Here is a 19,621-nt window from a genome sequence, read left to right as displayed (position 1 = left end):
GGTAGGCTGCTGCACTCATTCTAGAAGGACACCAGACAATGGAGAGATTACCAGAATTAAACCTCCAAATTGGAGAACAGTGTACAAATATGGCCACATTGGGGCAGGAAGAAGGGGAGCAGCTAGGTTTTTTGAATGAGATGGATCGCAGTTACTGAATATATGTCAGTTTAGCAAAAATAGACTTCATATTAACTCTAGAATGTGAAACTGGATCTGAAAGTTATTAAATGTTGACTATTCCCCACTACTACCTTAACCATGCAGAACCCTCTTCCTTCTGTTGTAGAGACTTGATATAAACCAGAAGCAGTGGGTCACTTGTTTCATGAATTAATCCTTATTTTACCTTCTTTCTCTCTTGCCTTCTGTGATGGCTCCCATGACAACCTTGCTTTGTGTCCAGTTTCCCATCTGGACTTGGCTTTGCTTTCAGTTAAAATTCTTCAGATCCAGAGCCTTGGCTTCTAGACTTGGTTCTTGGACATGTTGCTTGCTTGGCTCTGATGTTATTTTTGTCTTTGGTGTTTGGTCAGGAATGATGCACTGCTATCCTCAGTCCACCCTGAATTATAGCTAGGTTAGGCAAGTCTCTCTGTATTGTCCTTCATATTAGGAAGTGAAATGAGCCCTGTATCTAAGGCTGGAGGTGAGTCTACAGAGAAAGATCCAATGATCATCCCCTCTGCCCTGCTCCCACACCCTCTGTGCATGAAGAAAAGTAGAATGAACTGCAGGAGTGATAATAATAAATAACATTTATTGAGAGTTCACTTCATGCCAAATATCATCTTATTTAATCTTCACAATAATAAGGAGGAATATTATTCCACATTTTTGGAATTCTGGTTCTGCCAGATCTTTGGAGACGTATCCTCTGGAATTAAGGAGTTCATAGAATATGAAATGGAATAGGGAAGAAAGTTGCCTGGGAGATGGAATAGTAGTCTTAACATACATAGATATCCAAAATATGCTGGGAATTTTATACAGAGCAAGTCCTTGTTTCCCTATACATATACATTTGCCTTCATAGGATCATTCATCCTTCTTATGTATTTGATATATAGATGAAATCATTTAAAAATGTTTAACCACTCATGTCACTCTCAGGAAGTTTTGAGTAGTAATAAGTGGATCATCTTTTGTTTGCTTAGAGCAAACAAAATCTTCATGTGTGTTATGATCAATAACATTCTCCAAGACTATAGAACATAGTGGATTTAGGGTATATAAATTTGGAATCAGAAGGTGAAAAGACCTAAATTATTTTGAAAAGGAAAGACAAAGACTTGAAATGTTGGGGCATGCACCATAGGTAGAGGTGGTCTGGTAGCTCACTGTGCAGCTGAGAAAAGAGCTTTGGAATGACTGTGTGTTAGGGAATTTTTGCCAAGTAAAATGTGTGCTGTATACACTCCTCCTCTCTCTTCTCTTTTAAGTCTTGACTAAATGATGCATTGTTCACAATTGCTTTAGTATGAGTGGATTCTCCACAATAAATAAAAATCCCTGTTTGGTTTTGCTTCAAGCACTTCAAGATTCTACTAGTGGTGAATTCAAGATAGGGGTTTTGGTCCTCAAATGTTAGATTTCAGCAAGAGAGTAATAGTTGATGTCAGTGATAAACTTCCTTGATGAAAGGTGGTACAGAGAGGGTAGGAAAGAGGAGAGGTGAAGAAAAGTCTCCTAAATGGATAATGGCGCACACTTTGCAATAAAGAGTAAGAGAATCCTTTCTCATTATATTTTAACTATAACTATTTTGGTGTCAATATACAAATTAAACAGTGCCCAGAGCCTTCCTTTACTCTATTTTTAGCTCCATATATACCAAAATTATCTACATAATAAAATTTATTGCCCACTGTGATATTGTGATATAATGAGAAATATGTGTTTGGTCGTTGTCCCTGTTTTTTGGCACACAACTTCTAAGACCCTTGAAATCTTTGGAGTGATAAGAGTGTCTTTTTGAATGCTAATGAGATGACTCATGGCTGGGATCCCTAGACAGCTTCAAGATTGAGGATGGTCGCCAGAAAGACAAAGGCATGATTTAGGGGTTGGAAGTTTCAGCCCCACCCACCAACCTCTGGGGAGGGGAGAAGGGCTGGAGATTGATGTCTTCACCAATTGCCAATGATTTAATCATGCTTGTGTAATGAAGCCTCCATAAAAACCCTAAACAATGAGGTTTTGAGAGCTTCCGTGTTGGTGAATGCATCCATATGCTGGGGAGGTAATACACTTCAACTCCATGGGGACAGAAGCTCCTGTGCAAAGGACCTTTCCAGACCTTACCCACTGTACTCTTCATCTGGCTGTTCATTTGTATCCCTTGTAATATCATCTATAATAAATGGTATATGTCAGTAAATATGTCCTTGATTTCTGTGAGCCATTAGAGCAAATTATCAAAACTGAGGAGGGGTGGCCGGCCCAATGGCTTAGCGGTTAAGTTCACGAGTTCTGCTTCAGCATCCTGGGGTTCGCCGGATAGGATCCTGGGTGCGGACCTACTCACCACTCATCAAGCCATGCTGAGGCGGCATCCCACATAGAAGAGCTACAAATCTACAACTATGACACACAACTATGTACTGGGGCTTTAAGGGGAAAAAAGAAAAAAAGAGGAAGATTGGCAACAGATGTTAGTGCAGGGCCAATCTTCCCTCCTCCCACAAAAACACAGAAAACTGAGGAGGGTGTTGTGGGGACCCTCAATTTATAGCAAGTTGGTCAGAAGTACAAGTGGCAACCTGGGACTTGTTATTGGCATGTAAAAGGAGAGGGCAGTCTTGTGGGACTGAAGCATAATCTGTCAGTCTGCAATAACTCTGGGAAGTGAGTGTCAGAATTGAATTATAGGACATCCGGTTGGTGTCCGGAGAGTTGGCGAATTTGTTGGTGTGAGAAAAAATCCCCACACGTATGATGACAGCAGTGTTGTGAGTAGATTAGTGAGTTTTCGTTTACCCTCCAATAGGCTTTCAATTATTTCCAACAAGGTGGGGAAAAGTTTTTCTACTCTAAATTCTTTAATAACATTCTTTCTAGTACGCTGTGGGACTCCCAGAAGGAATAAGTGCCTATCTTCTTGGTGTTTGGCCAGGCAAGAGGAACCATGTAAAGCAGCAATCAGGAGAGTGTTAAATATTCTACCAGTTTACTTTGAAAGTCTTTAAATGCACAGCAAGGGGATATGCGTGTATGTTTGTGTGTATCTGTGTGTGTGTATGTGCGAAAGAGCGAGAAAGAACATGTGTGGATGAATGTGTAGGTGAGTGTGTCTTTGGAATTAAGCCTGTCAATAATATGTAAAATGTATACAATACGTGTGAGATACATATATAATAATATATATAGCAATATAATGTAAATACTGTCTGCCAAGCTATTGCTAAGTTCATAGAGTAATACACTATGAGGACGTGTCAGCCAACACTGTGTAGTTTAAAAATGGAGCTGTGGCACAAGGGTCCACAGTTGTAATACCTTTGAGCTCTTCTGTTTACAGTATGGATGCTATTTCACAACAACAACAAAAACAACTCTGTGTGTATTGTCTAGACAAGACAAGCTTGGTAGAATCTGATCAAGATGCAGAGTTGTTTAAGGATTAACAGAATAATTTGTTGGCCTCACTATACTGGAACACGGAAGTGTAATCGTTAGGAGCAAGGTTCTAGAGCTGGACTGTGGATTTGAACCCTGGCTCTTCTACCTACTAGCTGAGTGAAGAGTTGCCTTGGGAAAGTTACTTGACTTGCTCTTCTTTAGTTTCTGAGCAGGTAGAATGAAGGTAATGTCTCACGCTCTACCTCACAGAGTTTGCAGAGAAGCTTATATGAGTTAACGTATGTAAAGCACTGAGCATGGTACCAGGTAACGCTGTAAGTGTACAGTAAATGTTGTCTGCTATTATCTTCTCTCCTGGGTAATGAGATCTGGAAGCACCAGCTGTTGCTCTGAGACTCTGCTTTGGAACTCTCTCAGCTCTATCTTCTTCAGTGCCAGAGATGGCAGAAATAAGCCTCATATCTGAAGCTATAAGATGCATCCTCCAGGGCCGGCCCCGTGGCTTCGTGGTTAAGTGAGCGCGCTCCACTGCTGGCGACCCGGGTTCGGATCCCGGGCTCGCACCGACGCGCTGCTTCTCCGGCCATGCTGAGGCCGCGTCCCACATGCAGCAACTAGAAGGATGTGCAGCTATGACATACAACTATCTACTGGGGCTTTGGGGGGAAAAATAAATAAAATAAAATCTTTAAAAAAAAAAAAAAAAAAAAAGATGCATCCTCCAAACTAAACTTGAGGCCACTGTAATCCTGCCCTGTTGAACAGTATGGCATTACATAGCTAAGGAATGTGGGTGTGGTGCCGGGCATACATATATGTAGGGCTGGAGACATAGGTTTTTTCACTTTAGACAATTACTTAAATCCATGAGCCTACATTGGGTTATCTCTAGGTTTCTTTCTATCGCAAAAAACTATTTACTTCTATTTCTATACCAGAAAAATGGAATGGATGACCATTATGTTCAAAGACTTTATCTGGCTAAGTGCATCACGAACTATAATGAATATTCCAAACTGACAGGATCATAATAATCATAGAGTTGGATCCCTCCCCTGCACATGTGTGAAGACTAAGGTAATAAGAGACCTGACCCTTTGCCCCTATAGCTAGTCAGTGGCAGAACAGTGTGAGAGCTAGATCTCCTGACTACTGGTTCAGTGGGTTTCTGATAGCCCAGGGAGCAGACATAGTTACTATTCTCAGGTGTTTACAATCTAATTGAATAAATAAGTGTTAAGGATATATTTTTATCCTTAGATAAAAGGTAAAATCATGACTGATACAAATATAAAACAAACATATCTAAGACTGTATTTAACTCATTAATTAATGAGGGACCCATTAAGATGTAAAAGAGATTAGGGACTATCACATACAGACAATCAAGAATGCTGAAAGATCTTCCCATTTGATAGAAAACAGGCCTCTTTACATGGGGGATGTAATCAGTTATAGCTTCAAAAGACAAAATTGCATTTCTATGAATAGGAACCAATCGCTTCACCACCAGTCCTCTATAAGTTAACCTCTATCTGGGGTCATCAAAGACAAAGAAAGAGGCAGGCCCCCATAGAATCAGATAACCCCAGAAGGTTTCTCTAGAAAATGTTCAGCTGCCAGTGAAAGGACACTGTTATGGGTTGAATTATGTCACCCCTAAAATTCATATGTTGAATTCCTAACCCCCAGTACCTCACAATGTGACCTTATTTGGAAATAGGGTCTTTGCAGAGGTGATTAAGTTAAAATGAGGTCATGAGGGTGGCCCCTAATCCAATAAGACTGGTGTCCTTATAAGAAGAGAAAATTTGGACACAAACACAGAAGAAAGACAATGTGAAGACATAGGGAGAGGACAGCTATCTACAAGCCAAGGAGAGATGTCTGGAACAGATCCTTCTCCCACAGCCCTCAGAAGGAATCAATCCTGCCAACACCTTCCTCTCTCAGGCGTTAGCCTCCAGATCTGTGAGACACTAAGTTTGTTTGTTTAAGCCATCCAAGTTTTGGTATTTGTTATGACAGCCCTAGCAAACGAATACAGACACTCAGTAATCTTTCTTGTCCCTGTCAAAGTCTTAAATAAGAAATAATTAGAAATAACAATAATATAAGGCAGAGAGTGGTAAATGCTGTAAGACATATGCAAAGGGCTTGGGAGTCAAAAGAGAGATAGTAAAAAAACTAGAACTGTGCCAAATTTGCTTGTGTATGGAGCTATAATAGTACATATAGTGTTACTAAGAATATTGCTGAAAATAATTCAAAACTGTTATTACTATTGTCTATTTCTAGTTTACTTTGATAATATTTATTTATCTAATAATTGTTAAGCATTTTTCTAGAGACTTTCACATATTTTACTTCATCATATCCTCATCCCCGAGAGGTAGAAAAGATTATCGAGAGTTTCCAAAAGGGTGTCTGAAGCTTAGGAAAGTTAAATAGCTTTTGCCAAGTAAAAAACCTAGTACTTGGTAAAGGCAAATTGTAACTTTAATATGTCAACTTTAAGTTCTACCACTTGGCCTTATGTTGAAATCAGCACAAGCAAGACGGACAATCTTTGCTTAAATGCATACGGGGTCTGTGTTCTTAATCTAGCTTTTTACTGCATCACATCTAAATTAGAAGCATCTGAGTATCTCACAAATTTCTTTCACTGAGTCTTAGAGTTTTGTTCTTGGTACTAGTCACAAGTGAAGATAATCTCACATTTTCAGGATAATAATGCTTTAAAATTGTTCTGAATTTTCGGTTTGTTACCTCCGGGTTTTAGATACCAATTTGCCCATTCTTTCAGGTAATAATGTGGAGATCTTCATCATGAATAATCCTTAAATGTTAGAGGAGAGTTGCATGCATGGTGGGGGCAGGCTCTGGAACAAGTCCAGAGAGGAACAAGGTTGTGATACTTTGCATCAACTATCTATTGTGCTATATATTGAGAAATATTTTGAACACCGTCAAAGGCAGCGACTGCAATCCAAGAAAACATTGAGATTCAGAATGGCTCTGCAGGGTCTAGTCCTACAGATCATAATTGGAAAACTCGGCTGTCCTGAACAGGAAGTGTGGCGAAAGGACCATTCCAGACTGGTTCTTTTCAAGCTTCGTTGTTATTACCACTGGTAGATCCCAAATTGAGAATTTAGCGTTGTAAACACCCTTTGCAAATCTTAAACCTGCTCCCGTGGCTTGTTAGAAAATTCAATTCTTGTTATATATCCTCTCACTTTCTTAATGGTAAGAACTGAGTGAAGTATATGGAGGTATGAAACTTTACCTTGTGTGAATATCAGTCTCGTTTTGCTTAATTCTATTTTTTGCTGCTTTGCTTTCTTTCTAGGCCCTGTAAATCGTTCCATCCACTCTTGCCTAGCTGCTTGTGATAGTGAATACCAATTTTGGTCACTTACATCAACAAGAATGCATTATATAATTTTTGAAGTCTAGGAGAAGCCAGTTCTACGGAAATCAGAACAAGTCGAAAGCGTCAGGGCAGGTCTTTGGAGATCAAGCAGAAATGATAAGGCCAAGTGAAATTATGGGAACAACTTGTTAAATTATGATAAAAATGCAAAGAAAGTGTTCTTAAGTGACCTCGAGGCAAGAGGCTTGGATGGTTTGTGAACTGGTGGAATGGAGGACATGGCACCGGGGATGTGGCAAAGCTGAACTGGATTCCTTGAACAGGGCTCAATGATTCCCTCCATGCCTCAAGTTGAGTCCTGGTGGTATAAAAATAGAAATAGTGTGGGGAAAACAGACAAATAGCCCCCACAGATGCAAGGGGCTTGAAAAGTATCCAACACAACTCAAATGACATGTTGGAGTAGAAAGAAAATGAGATTTAGAGTCAAAACACTCAGCTTAACATTCCAGCTCTGCCTCTTACTAGCTGTATTCCTAAAAGCCAGTTTCCATCTCTGAGATACAGTTTTGTCATTTTGATAAAATGGAGATTTTATGCCAAGTAGTTTATCTAATAAGCTCATAGGCTATTTTAAGAATAGAATGAGATAATTTAAAGAAAAATAATTTGTAAAGTGGCTTGCACGTTTAGTTTTTATTATGAATCATAATAATTTAGATATATGACATCAAAATACTTGGCAATGTATCTTTTTAGGTGCTAAATAAATTTTAAGTTGGTTAGTAGTAATAATAAAATCATTAATAAAACTAGCTCCCATCTCCTTTCTTATTCCAAATCTAAAACACAGAAACTGAACGTTAAAAACAGAATAGTGTGACCTGATTCACTGAATTTTCTGATTATCTCAGAATTTACTTTTATCAAGAAAATGCATATACTCATTTATGCCTTGTATTGAGTTTAGTGATTGAAAATGAAGCTAATATATATTGAAAGCCAACTATGTTTGGCTCTGTTCTAGCACCTTACTGTCTATATATCTAATCCTACCATTGACCCTATAACATAGTTCTCGTCCTTTTATTTCCAGTGCAGTTGCTACGACTGGGAATGCTTAAATAACTGGCCCAAAAGGACCCAGCCTCAAGACACGATGAACGTGATCTAAATAGAATAAGAATGGAGAGGTTGAGAAAAAGGAAGATTAACAAAAATCGAAGAGGCAATATCACATTTCCAAAAACTGCATCAGTGGTCTTGAGATCAAACTTGAATAACTGCCAGAAGTGCATAATAATAACAAAAATATGCAAAGAATGTAAGAGAAGATGACAGAATATAGATGACTATATTATTGAATCAATCAACAATTTATTATTGAATCACATATTGTTAAAGGAAAATGTTGTGTCTAACCAATGTACTGTTGCTAGAAGTCAAGGGAAAATCTATATATCCTCCAAAAGATAAACAATAAAAAGAGTGATTTCTCCCAGGTACATTAGTTTGAAAGAATATTGGACTAAGACATTGATTCTCACGGTGGTAATGATGAAGCAGCAGACTCACAGAGGGGCAATATTCTGTATCAGAATATCCTAAGGAAACTTTTTCAATATAGGCATCTTTTATTTCTTACTCGCTTATCTCCCTCATCCTTGTCTTCCACCCTCACACTTTAGAGGCTACACTGGAAACAGTCCACTCTTATAGCACTGACTTACTATGTCCAGGAACTGTGTCAGGCTCTTTCATATTATACAAACCAATGCCTTTGTGGTCAGAGCCCCTCTAAGCAAGGACATTGATATCAGATATGACATAGATTACCTCCTAGAAGCCAAGGTCAAAGGCCGAACTTCTTGTTGGGTGAGGCCAAATTCTTTGTTACACACTGATCGTCCTGATCAACATTCATTTTAAATGTTCTGATTGCTGGTCTCTCTGTATAGAAAGCTCTTCCCCTACCTCTTCACACAGCTCTCTCCTCATCCTTCAGGTTTTAGCTCAAATCTCACCTCTCAGGAAGGCCTTCTTTGACTACCATTATGTAAAGAAGATTCTCCCCACCCTACCTCTTGTTGGTTGCTCATTATTGCATCATCAGTTTATTTCCTTCATACCAGTTATTTGTTTGTCTTCTTATTTATTGTCAGAATTGTGACTAAAATCTGAGCACAACAAGGCAGGGACTTGTCTTTTGTTTTCTATTTAGTCTCTGATTATTAGAACAGTATTAGGGACCTATTGCACTTAACACATTGTTATTAGATAGACACTTATTATAATACAATAGTGAAAAGCAGTGACTAAGGAGTTTCTTGAGTTGGAATCTTAGTTTCATTACTTTCTAGCTATTTGAGTTTCTATTTCTAGCTCCTTGAGTTCTCTGTTCCTGTTTCTTCACCCACAGAATGGGAATAACAATGGTGACTAGCTTACAGAGTAGTTGTAAGATTGAAGTGAATTAATATGTATAAAGTATTTTAAAGAGCTGCTGGTACATAATTAACATTCTAACATGAATGAAAAAAAAAAACAAAGGAAAGAAATGGTGTTGGGGAAATTGGATATCCACATGCAAAAGAATAAAGTTGGACCCTTATCTTATACCATATATAGAAATTAACTCAAAATGGATTAAAGACCTAAAAATAAGACCCCAAAGCAGGAAAAAGGGAAAAAGCTTCATAACATTGGATTGGCAATGATTTCTTGAATAAGACACCAAAAGCACAGACAACAGAAGCAAAAATAGACTAAATGGGACTGCATCAAACTTAAAAAATTTGTGTATCATAGGATACAATCAACAGAGTGAAAAGGCAGTCTATGGAATGGGAGAAAATATTTGCAAATTATTTATCTGAGAAGAGATTAGTATCCGAAATGTATAAAGAACTCCTATAACTCAACATCAAAAAATCAATAACCCAATTGAAAAATGGACAAAGGACTTGAATAGACATTTCTCCAAAGATGATATACAAATGGCCAGCAAGCATATGAAACATAACCAATCATGAGAGAAATGCAAATCAAAACCACAATAAGATAGCACCTCATACTGATTAGGATGGCTACTATTTAAAAAACAGAAAATAACAAGTGTTGGCAAGAATGTTGAAAAATTGGAATGCTGTGCACTGTTTGTGGATTGCAAAATGATGTAATTGCTATGTAAAACAGGATAGAAGTTCTTTAAAAATATATAAATAGAACTACCATATGATTCAGAATCTTACTTTTGTATATATATACCCCAAAGAACTGAAAGCAGGTTTTCAAATAGATATTTGTACACCCATGTTCACAGCAGCACTATTCACAATAGCCAAGAAGTGGAAGTAACTCAAATGTTCAACAGTGGATGAATGGATAAACAAAATGTGGTATATACATACAATGGAATATTATTGATCCTTAAAATGGAAGGAAATCCTGTTACATGCTACAACATGGATGAACCTTCAGGACATTAAGGTAAATGAAATAAGCCAGTCACAAAAAGACAAATACTGCATGATTCCACTGTATGAGGTATCTAAAGTAGTCAAATTCATAGAAACAGAGAGTAGAATGGTGGTTACCAGGGGCTGGGGGGATGGGGAAAAGGGAAGCTATTGTTTAATGCATATAGAGTTTCAGATTTGCAAGATGAAAAGGTTCTGGAGATCTGTTTAATAACAATGTGTATATAGTTAATACTACTGAACTGTACACTTAAAAATGGGTAAGACGGTAAATTTTACATTCTGTGGTTTTTCTTATCACTATAAAGAAAGGTAAAATATGTGCATAAAGAAATTAAAAAATGATGAAAAACATCAACATTTCTATAGAAAAATGGGCCAAAGACATGAACAATAGGTTCACAAAAAAGAAATATAAATGTCCTTTAATTAATTCTCAACCTTACTAATGAAAGAAAAATACAAAATACAACTATAATAATTTACCATTTGTTACCAATAAGATTGTCAAAAAACAAAAACATTAATAGTGTACAATGTTGGCAGGACTGCATAAAGCAGGCACTCTCACCCATTTCTGGTGAGCATGTAAAATGATAAAATCCTTTGTAGGGGAGTTTGACAATATATAGCAAAATTATGAATTCTTTTACTCTTTGACCCAACAATCTGCTTCTAAGGATTCATTTCAAGGATTACACTGGATGGAAAGATATTTTCTACGCTTGATTCGTTGTAGCACTATCTCTAATAGCAAAAACTTGATAAAAATTCACATGTTTACTAATAGAGGGCTAGTTGAATAAGCCATGATATGTACCTGCAATGGAATAATATGCCACTATAAAAGGGAGTGAGGAATATCTCAAAATACCACTGAGAATATATTACTAACTGAACAAAACAAGTTGGAGAAGTGTGTGTATTCTATGCTACTGTTTAAGAAAGACAAGCAGTGTCTACATCATTCTATATATGATCTGTCATCTTACATTATATACTTATAATTTTAAAAATATAAAAATCAACCATAAACTTTAAAAAATGCTTAGCTAATAGAGGATATTAGCTAGACTTCACTAAATACACCTTGTTTTATAGATTTGACCTTGGAACCAATAAGTATTTTACATAATCGTAAAACAAAAATAAATAATGAAAAAGCAATTGCTAAAATCAAAAATCAAAATGAACATATAAGCCTAAATGGTTACTGGGTTGGTGGCATAGCCACACAGAAATGATTATTCCAATTGATTTTAAAACGTAATGTTTATCTACATTCTTCTGGTCTGTACCCAAGAGGAAAAAACAATCAAAAGAAAAATAAAACACCTTAACATGTTTTCAGTAATTACATTGTGCTGCTATTATTATCTGGAAATGTTCCTGTGAGTATTATATGATTTAACAAATGAATAAATTATGATGTTATTATTAAGAACAGGTATTTTCAGCATTGAAGAAAAGACAGATAGACGGAAGAGATTAAGTTAATTCCCTGTGGTCCTGAATTTAACTGGAAATATCAGTATAAACTCATGATATTTTATCTTAAAAACAAAAAGCTAACAACAACAAAACAAACACGCAAAATATATTTCCTAGCTCTGTCCATCATGAAAACGTAGAAACAAGGCCCAATCCAACAGCTCTGTGATGGTTAATTTTACGTGTCAACTTGACTGGGCCAGGGGGTGCCCAGATTAAACACTATTTATGAGTGTGTCTCTGAGGGTGTTTCTGGATGAGATTAGCATGTGAATTGGTGGACTTAGTAAAGCAGATTTCCCTCCTCAGTGTAGGTGGGCATCATCCAATTCGTCTAGAGCCTGAATAAAACAAAAGGCAGAGGAAGGAGGAATTCACCCCTTTATTTTGTCTCACGTCTTGAGCTGGGACATCTCATCTCACCTTCTGCCCTCAGACTTGGATTTACATCATCAGCCTCCTTGGTTCTCAAGCCTTTGGACTTGGACTGAGTTAAACCATCAGCTTTTCTGGGCCTCCAGCTTGCAGAGAGCAGATCATAGGACCTATCAATCTCCATAACTGCATGAGCCAATTCCTCATAATAAATCTCTCTCTCTCTGATATATATTTATCCTATTGGACTAATACAAGCAGTGAACACTCATAGTGCCCATTTGGGATACCTGAGCATCAGCAGTAAGGATAATAATGACAATTAATTTAGGGACACAAATGAAATTTAAATTCATGTGTTCATATTGACACAAAAAACAAGAAAAGGAGCAAAAGTAAGAAAATATCTCATTAGTCACCTTGGGAAGATGCAAAAGAATCAACTCATTATTTTGAGAATTGGTAAACAAAGGAAAAGAGTTTCTGAAATTTCTCTAGTAAGGTTAGCCTGTAAAATTATAGAATTAAAGGAGAAATAATGTTTGATCTAATTTTAAATGTGTATCTAATAGGGATGTGATAAAAAAAAGTGAGGTGCTCCTGTACCCAGCGTGGAACCCTGCCTAGTGCAACAAACACTAGCTAGCTCGTCCTTGTCCCCTTTTTTCAATTATTGTTTTGCTATAAAACACAATTAATAAATTAATTCAGATTAAATTTTGCGTAGGGGAAATATTCCTGAAGCAGCAGCCAAAGGATATGTGTTCTGAGCCTATTTTCACTTGTTTGTGGGTTGCGTGACTTCAAGCAAGTCACGTCACCATTTTTCTGAGCTTCAATGATCTAGTGATAACATAGAGCTAATGATCTTTTCCTTATTTGCCTCTTGGTTTGATTGTGAGAAATAATACCATATTTGTGAAATCTCATCGTGAACTGTATAGATGACTTTCAAATGGCAGTCAGTTTTTGTTTTTTAACATTTATTAAAGTGTTTACTTAGATCCGTCATAATTCTTATTATTCCTCGCCTTTGCAAGAGAGTAATACCACAGAATAAGGCATTTAAAGTCCACCAGAGGACATTAATCTTTACCTTTTAAGAAAAAACTCATTAGAAAGTTGCTCTTGATCAATTAGGTTGTGGAGTTCACCAAAAGAGGGAAAATTATAATGAAACAACATGAGCCATCCACTTGAAGACTTTATCATCATGGATACTTAAGTTTATGTAGAATAGATGAGGGCTAATCTCCATTTATCTGTCCACTTGAGCAGAAAACAATATTTTCCAAAATATTACTTAGCATTTATTTTCAATTGGTCATCTCCACCCAATATGTCATTTGCAGGAGGTAAACAACTTATGAAATAGGATAAAAAGGAAAAACTTGTTAAATGCTATAGATGAAAACATTCATATGGAAATGTGAAAATTAATTGAATTGTGCTTGGCAATTGCAGTGCTAAAATGAGCAAAAGCATCATGACCCGTCTGTCATCATCCATAACGACTAATACCATGTTTCAGGTACTGAATATAAAGCAATTACTGTGCAATTAGCTGTGTTCTCTTTCATTTAGTAGGTACCCTCCTGAGTGAAAGCAACTTTGTTCCTAACATTATTGTCAAAAATCCATTAGAGTTTCTGATTAAAAAGTACTTCCAGGTTGAAACATGGTAGTTAAGCTTTCAGCTTGAGATAATTTTCTTTCTCTGATTCTTTTAAACCTCAGCAATACAAATTATGTGGCTCTAAAATTATGTATATGAGTTCAAACACCTTTCAGAAGTCATTAATAAGTTCCAAAATGAAAATAGCTTGTTTCTCAGCATAAAATTGGCAAACATAGTGGACAATTTTGTACAGTCTTAACTCCTAGCCCAGCAAGAGCAGATTTTGTCCTAACACAACAAGGGCACGGATCTTTAAAATCTTGAGTTTAAAGATAAATAAAAGTGTTAAGTTCCCTCTTTTCCTCTGACATACCTTCTCTTTGCCTTTCTAACCAACATCAGTGGTAAGCTTATCCCTGGCATTGGGATCAAAACCCTCGGCATCAGACAGAGATGGATGCTGCCTGAGAGCAAGTTTAAGAACAAAAAGCTTTCCTTCCACTAGGGGTGGAAAAAATAGCTTGCTATGTAAGATGCTTCTCATACCTGGAATTTTTTGAACATAGATAAACTCACCTAAACCAATGCCCAACTGTTAGCATCATGTGAAAGGCAATTGTTTTTACATTTTACATGTTTGAATCATTACATTAAGTAATATTAAAAAGCATTATTTTTAATTTTAAGTAGAGAGTTTTTTAAGTTGGTTTTTCCTCAATGATCAACTGTTACTTGTCTCACTGGCAAACTTGTGTTTACAGTGGTGATTATACATGTTCAAACATGTTCACTTGCATTTTTAACATCTTCAAAGTATCTGCAACACTAAGAGTTTGTAGAACTCCCAAATTTAAACTTCATAGGCTTTCTGGTTAGAAGATTCAGAGAAAATGATGTAAGAAATATAGTTCTAGGGCCGGCCCCGTGGCTTAGTGGTTAGGTACACGCGCTCCGCTACTGGCGGCCCGGGGTTCAGATCCCGGGCGCGCACCAACGCACCTCTTCTCCGGCCATACTGAGGCCGCATCCCACATCAGCAACTAGAAGGATGTGCAACTATGACATACAACTATCTACTGGGGCTTTGGGGGAAAAAAGGGAGGAGGGTTGGCAATAGATGTTAGCTCAGAGCCGGTCTTCCTCAGCAAAAAGAGGAGGATTAGCACAGATGTTAGCTCCGGGCTGATCTTCCTCACACACAAAAAAATAAAAACAAATAAAAATAAAAATAAAGAAATATAGTTCTAGTGGCAGGCTTGTTTTAAAATATATATTATTCTCTAGCTACAAAAGGTCTGAAATTTTAATTTGAAGTGAGCCACTACACTGGTAAAAATCCTAAAATTGTGTGCATATATTTATATTCAAAATTTTTATTTTCAGTATGTTTCTAAATTATTCTACATACATCTTTTATTTAATTCACACTATCATTGACATCAGTTTTTTGAGCTCATTTCAGTTCTACATATTTTTTGAGGACGTTGTATATGTCAGATACTCTGTTAAAGGTGTAATGATCAATAAAATAGGAGCTGACAGTCAAGTGAGAACAAAGTTTAGTGTTTTTATACATTTCGTTAAAGAGATAGAAATCAATACATCAATATGTTAAGTGACCAAGGTAACAAAATCATGTTGAAAGTTGGAAATAAGTCTTTATTCTTCATTTGAAAATTTTAAGCAATACTTATGATTAACAAAATTGCAAATAACTCAGGATAGCTTTAACCTGTTATCATTTGCTTTTGGTGCCATATCCAAAAATTCATTGCCAAGACCAATGTCAAAGAGCTTTTTCCCTGTTTTCTTCTAGGGGTTTTATAATTTCAGGTCTTACATTTAAGTCTTTAATCCATTTTGAGCTCAATTTTGTGAGTCATGTTAGATAGGGGTCCAGTTTCATTCTTCTGCATGTGGATGTCCAATTTCCCAAGCACCATTTAAGGAAGAAACTATCCTTTCCCCATTGTGTATTCTTGGTGCCCTCATCAAAGATTAGTTGACCGTATATGCATATGTTTATTTCTGGGCTCTCTATTTCTGCTCTATTGGTCTGTGTGTCGGTTCTATGCCAATATCATACTGTTCAGCTTACTATAGCTTTCTAATATAGTTTAAAATCTAGAAGTGTGATGTCTCCAGCTTTGTTCTTCTTTGTCAAGATAGCTTTGACTATTCAGAATCTTTTGTGGTTCCATATGAATTTTAGTATTGTTTTTTTCTATTTCTGTGAAAAGTGCCATTGGAATATTTGATAGAGAATGCTTCAAATCTGTAGATTGACTTGGGTAGTATGGACATGTTAACAATATTAATTTTTCTAATCCATGAACACAGAATATCTTTCCATTTATTTGTCCTCTTCAATTTCTTTCATCAATGTCTTATAGTTTTAGTGTACTTATAGTTTTCACTTCCTTGGTTGAATTTATTTCTAAGTATTTTATTCTTTTTGATGCTATGGAAATGAGATTGTTTTCTTAATTTACTTTTCAGATATTTAATTGTTAGTGTATAGAAACATAACTGATTTTTGTATATTGATTTTGTATCTTGCAATTTTACTGAATGTGTTTATTAGTATTTTGGTGGAATCTTTAGGGTTTTCTGTGTATAATATGATATCCACATCAAACAGAGAGAATTTAACTTCTTTCTTTCCAGTTTGGATGACTTTTATTTCTTTTTCTTGCCTAATTGCTCTGGCTAGGAATTCCAGTACTATGTTGAATAGGAGTGGTAAGAGTGGGCCTCTTTGTCTTGTTCCTGATATTAGAGGAAGAGCTTTCAGCTTTTCATCATTGAATATGATGTTAGCTGTGGACTTGTCATATATGGCAAGTAATAAAAGCCTCTATTATGTTGAGGTACATTTTTTCTATACTTGTTGAGAGTTTTTATCAAGAAAAGATGTTATATTTTGTCAACTGTTTTTCTGTATCTATTGAGATGGTTTTTATCCTTCATTATATTAATATGGTATATTACTTTTATTGATTTGTGTATGTTGATATATCCCACTTGATCATGGTGTATGATCCTTTTAATGTGCTGTTGAATTGAGCTTGCTAGTATTTTGTTGAGAATTTTTGCATCTATGTTCATCAGAGATGTTAGCCTTTAATTTTCTTTTCTTATAGTGTCCTTATCTGGCTTTGTTGTGAGGGTAATGCTGGCTTCATAAAATGAGTTTGGAAGTGTTTCCTCCTCTTCTCTTTTTTGGAAGAGTTTAAGAAGGATTATCACTATTTTTTCTTTAAATGTTTGGTAGCATTCACCTGGAAAGCCATCTGGTCCTGGCCTTTTTATTGTTGGGAGGTTTTGATTACTTCTTCAATCTCCTTAATTGTTAATTGGTTTGTTCAGGTTTTCTATTTATTCATGATTCTGTCTTGGTGGGCTGCAGGTTTTTAGGAATTTATCCATTTCTTTTACTTTATCCAATTTGTTGTTATACAATTGTTGATACTAATCTCTTATGATCTTTTGTATTTCTTGTATTTTTTGTATATCTCCTCTTTCATTTTAATTTTATTTATTTGAGTCCTCTCTCTTTTTTCTTGGTTAGTCTAGCTAAACATTTGTCAATTTTGTTTATCTTTTCAAAAACCAGCTCTTAGTTTTATTGATCTTTTCTATTGTTTTTCTAGTTTCTATTTCATTTATTTCTTCTCTAATCTTTGTTATGTCCTTCCTTCTGCTAACTTTGGTCTTAGTTCATTCTTCTTTTTCTAGCTCCTTGAGGTGTAAAATTAGGTTGTTTATTTGAGATCTTTCTTTTTTCTTAATGTAGGCATTTATTGCTATAAATTTCCTTCTTAGACCTGCTTTTGCTGCATCCTATAGGTTTTGGTATGTTGTGTTTTCATTTCTGTTTGTCTTAAGATGCTTCTTAATTTTCCTTTTGATTTCTTCTTTGACTCATTGGTTTTTCCAGAGTATTTGTTTAATTTCCAAATATTTGTGAATTTTCCACATTTATCCAATTTTCTAATTTTGAGGTTGGTTACTAGATATTTATTAGTTTCCTTTGGTGATGTCATGTTTGTCTGATTCTTTATAATCCATGTAGCCTTGTGTTGGTGCCTGTGCATCTGAAGGAGCAAGTGCCTCTTCTTGTGTTTACAGACTGGTTTTAGCAGGTAAAGATTTCCTCTACCAGGTCTCAGGCTGATGATATAGTCTCCAATTGCAGTAGATTAGGATTGGAGCCAGTCATGTAGCTACTACTGGATCCACAGAGGGGTCTGTGTTTGTCAGGCCTATTACCAGGGGTTTGAGTGGGTATGGATTTTGTTTGGTTCCTGGGTAGATAAGACTCCCTCCAAAACCTTGCTCAGTAGAGCTGGCACTGGGACAATGGTATGCTTTAGAGGCCACAGATGGTGAGCCTGTTACCAGGTGCATGGATGTGTAGGCTCCCTCTAGGTCCCTGGGAGGGGTTCTGATAAGTCAGTAGGCAGGTCCCTGGTTGGGCAGAATTTTTTATATCTAACATCATTTTCTTATTTTGTCATGTGCTTGAAATTTACTCCAAACACCAATCTTCTTTTTGCTTGCATTGAAGTTCCCTGTACTGCAGCTGTGAAGGACTAGAATGAAGTCACAATGCTGTTTCACCATCCACAGCTGAGGCCAAAATCTGAAAGCTTATCTCCCGGGGCATGGACAGGTGTGCCTCCTGCTGGGTTTCTGGGTGGGGAAGATTGCCTCCAGACCACAGCTGAGTAGGGTTGGAGTTGGGCCAAAAGGCTACTTCAGGATCCACACTTGGACTAATGTTGATGAGCCTGTCTCCAGGGACATATTAGGACATGTCTCTCTCTGGGTCCCCAGGCAGGCAGGACCACTCCTGAAGAAGTGTGGCTGAGAGGAGCTGGAGCTGGGTTACTGGACTGCTTCAAGACGAGTCAGACTGAGATCTGTGGTCTTGTCTCCAAGGGCACGGTCAGGCTGGTAGGGCTTCAGATTCCTGGGCATCTGCCCTTAGCTCTTAAACATTTTTCTAATCCTGAAGAATTCTGTCTGGATATTATTAGACACCTTTGGATCCTCAATCTCTTTGGAAAAAATAAATGTTATGATTTATTTTGTAAGCACATGGAGATCAATAGAAAGTACAGACTTTTAACTTTTGGTTCTATGAAGTTATTCTGAAAAACTGGCTGAAGTCCTGACATGGTGTTGAAAATGTCCAAGAATATGTATTCTCACTTTTATAGGAATTTCCAATGCCAAGATAGAATCTGTGGGAAAACATATGTCTGCAACTCTGTCTCATATAGATCCTTAATGCCCAATATCTGAAAATAAAAACAACTTTAAAGGTTTCATCCTTTTCTTGACCAATCTGAAGAAAATCAATTTCAGAGAAGGATGGCTTATATTGGTCTGTAAAATCTAGCGAGAACTGGCAGCTAGTTCATAGTTTGTCATAAGTTTTCTTCAAATTGGAATAGTGAATTCGGCATATTTCTTTGCTGAAAGCCGGATGACAAAAACCTGTGTGAGTTTGGTCTGAAAGAGGATGGGTACACACACCTTCCCCCAGTGAGGGTAGAATGGCTTATTGTAGGTATCATTTCTGTCCACTGTCAGTAAGAAAACAACTAATAAAAGATACAAAGGGGTTGATGATACCAGGAAAGTCTGCATCTAACTTACACATATTTTTTTTCTTTTTGCCGAGGAAGATTG

The sequence above is a fragment of the Ceratotherium simum genome, chromosome 25, assembly GCF_057802395.1.
Source record: "Ceratotherium simum simum isolate JZ-2026a chromosome 25, ASM5780239v1, whole genome shotgun sequence".
Lineage (NCBI taxonomy): Eukaryota > Metazoa > Chordata > Mammalia > Perissodactyla > Rhinocerotidae > Ceratotherium > Ceratotherium simum.
Note: the sequence above shows the minus strand (reverse complement) of the source record.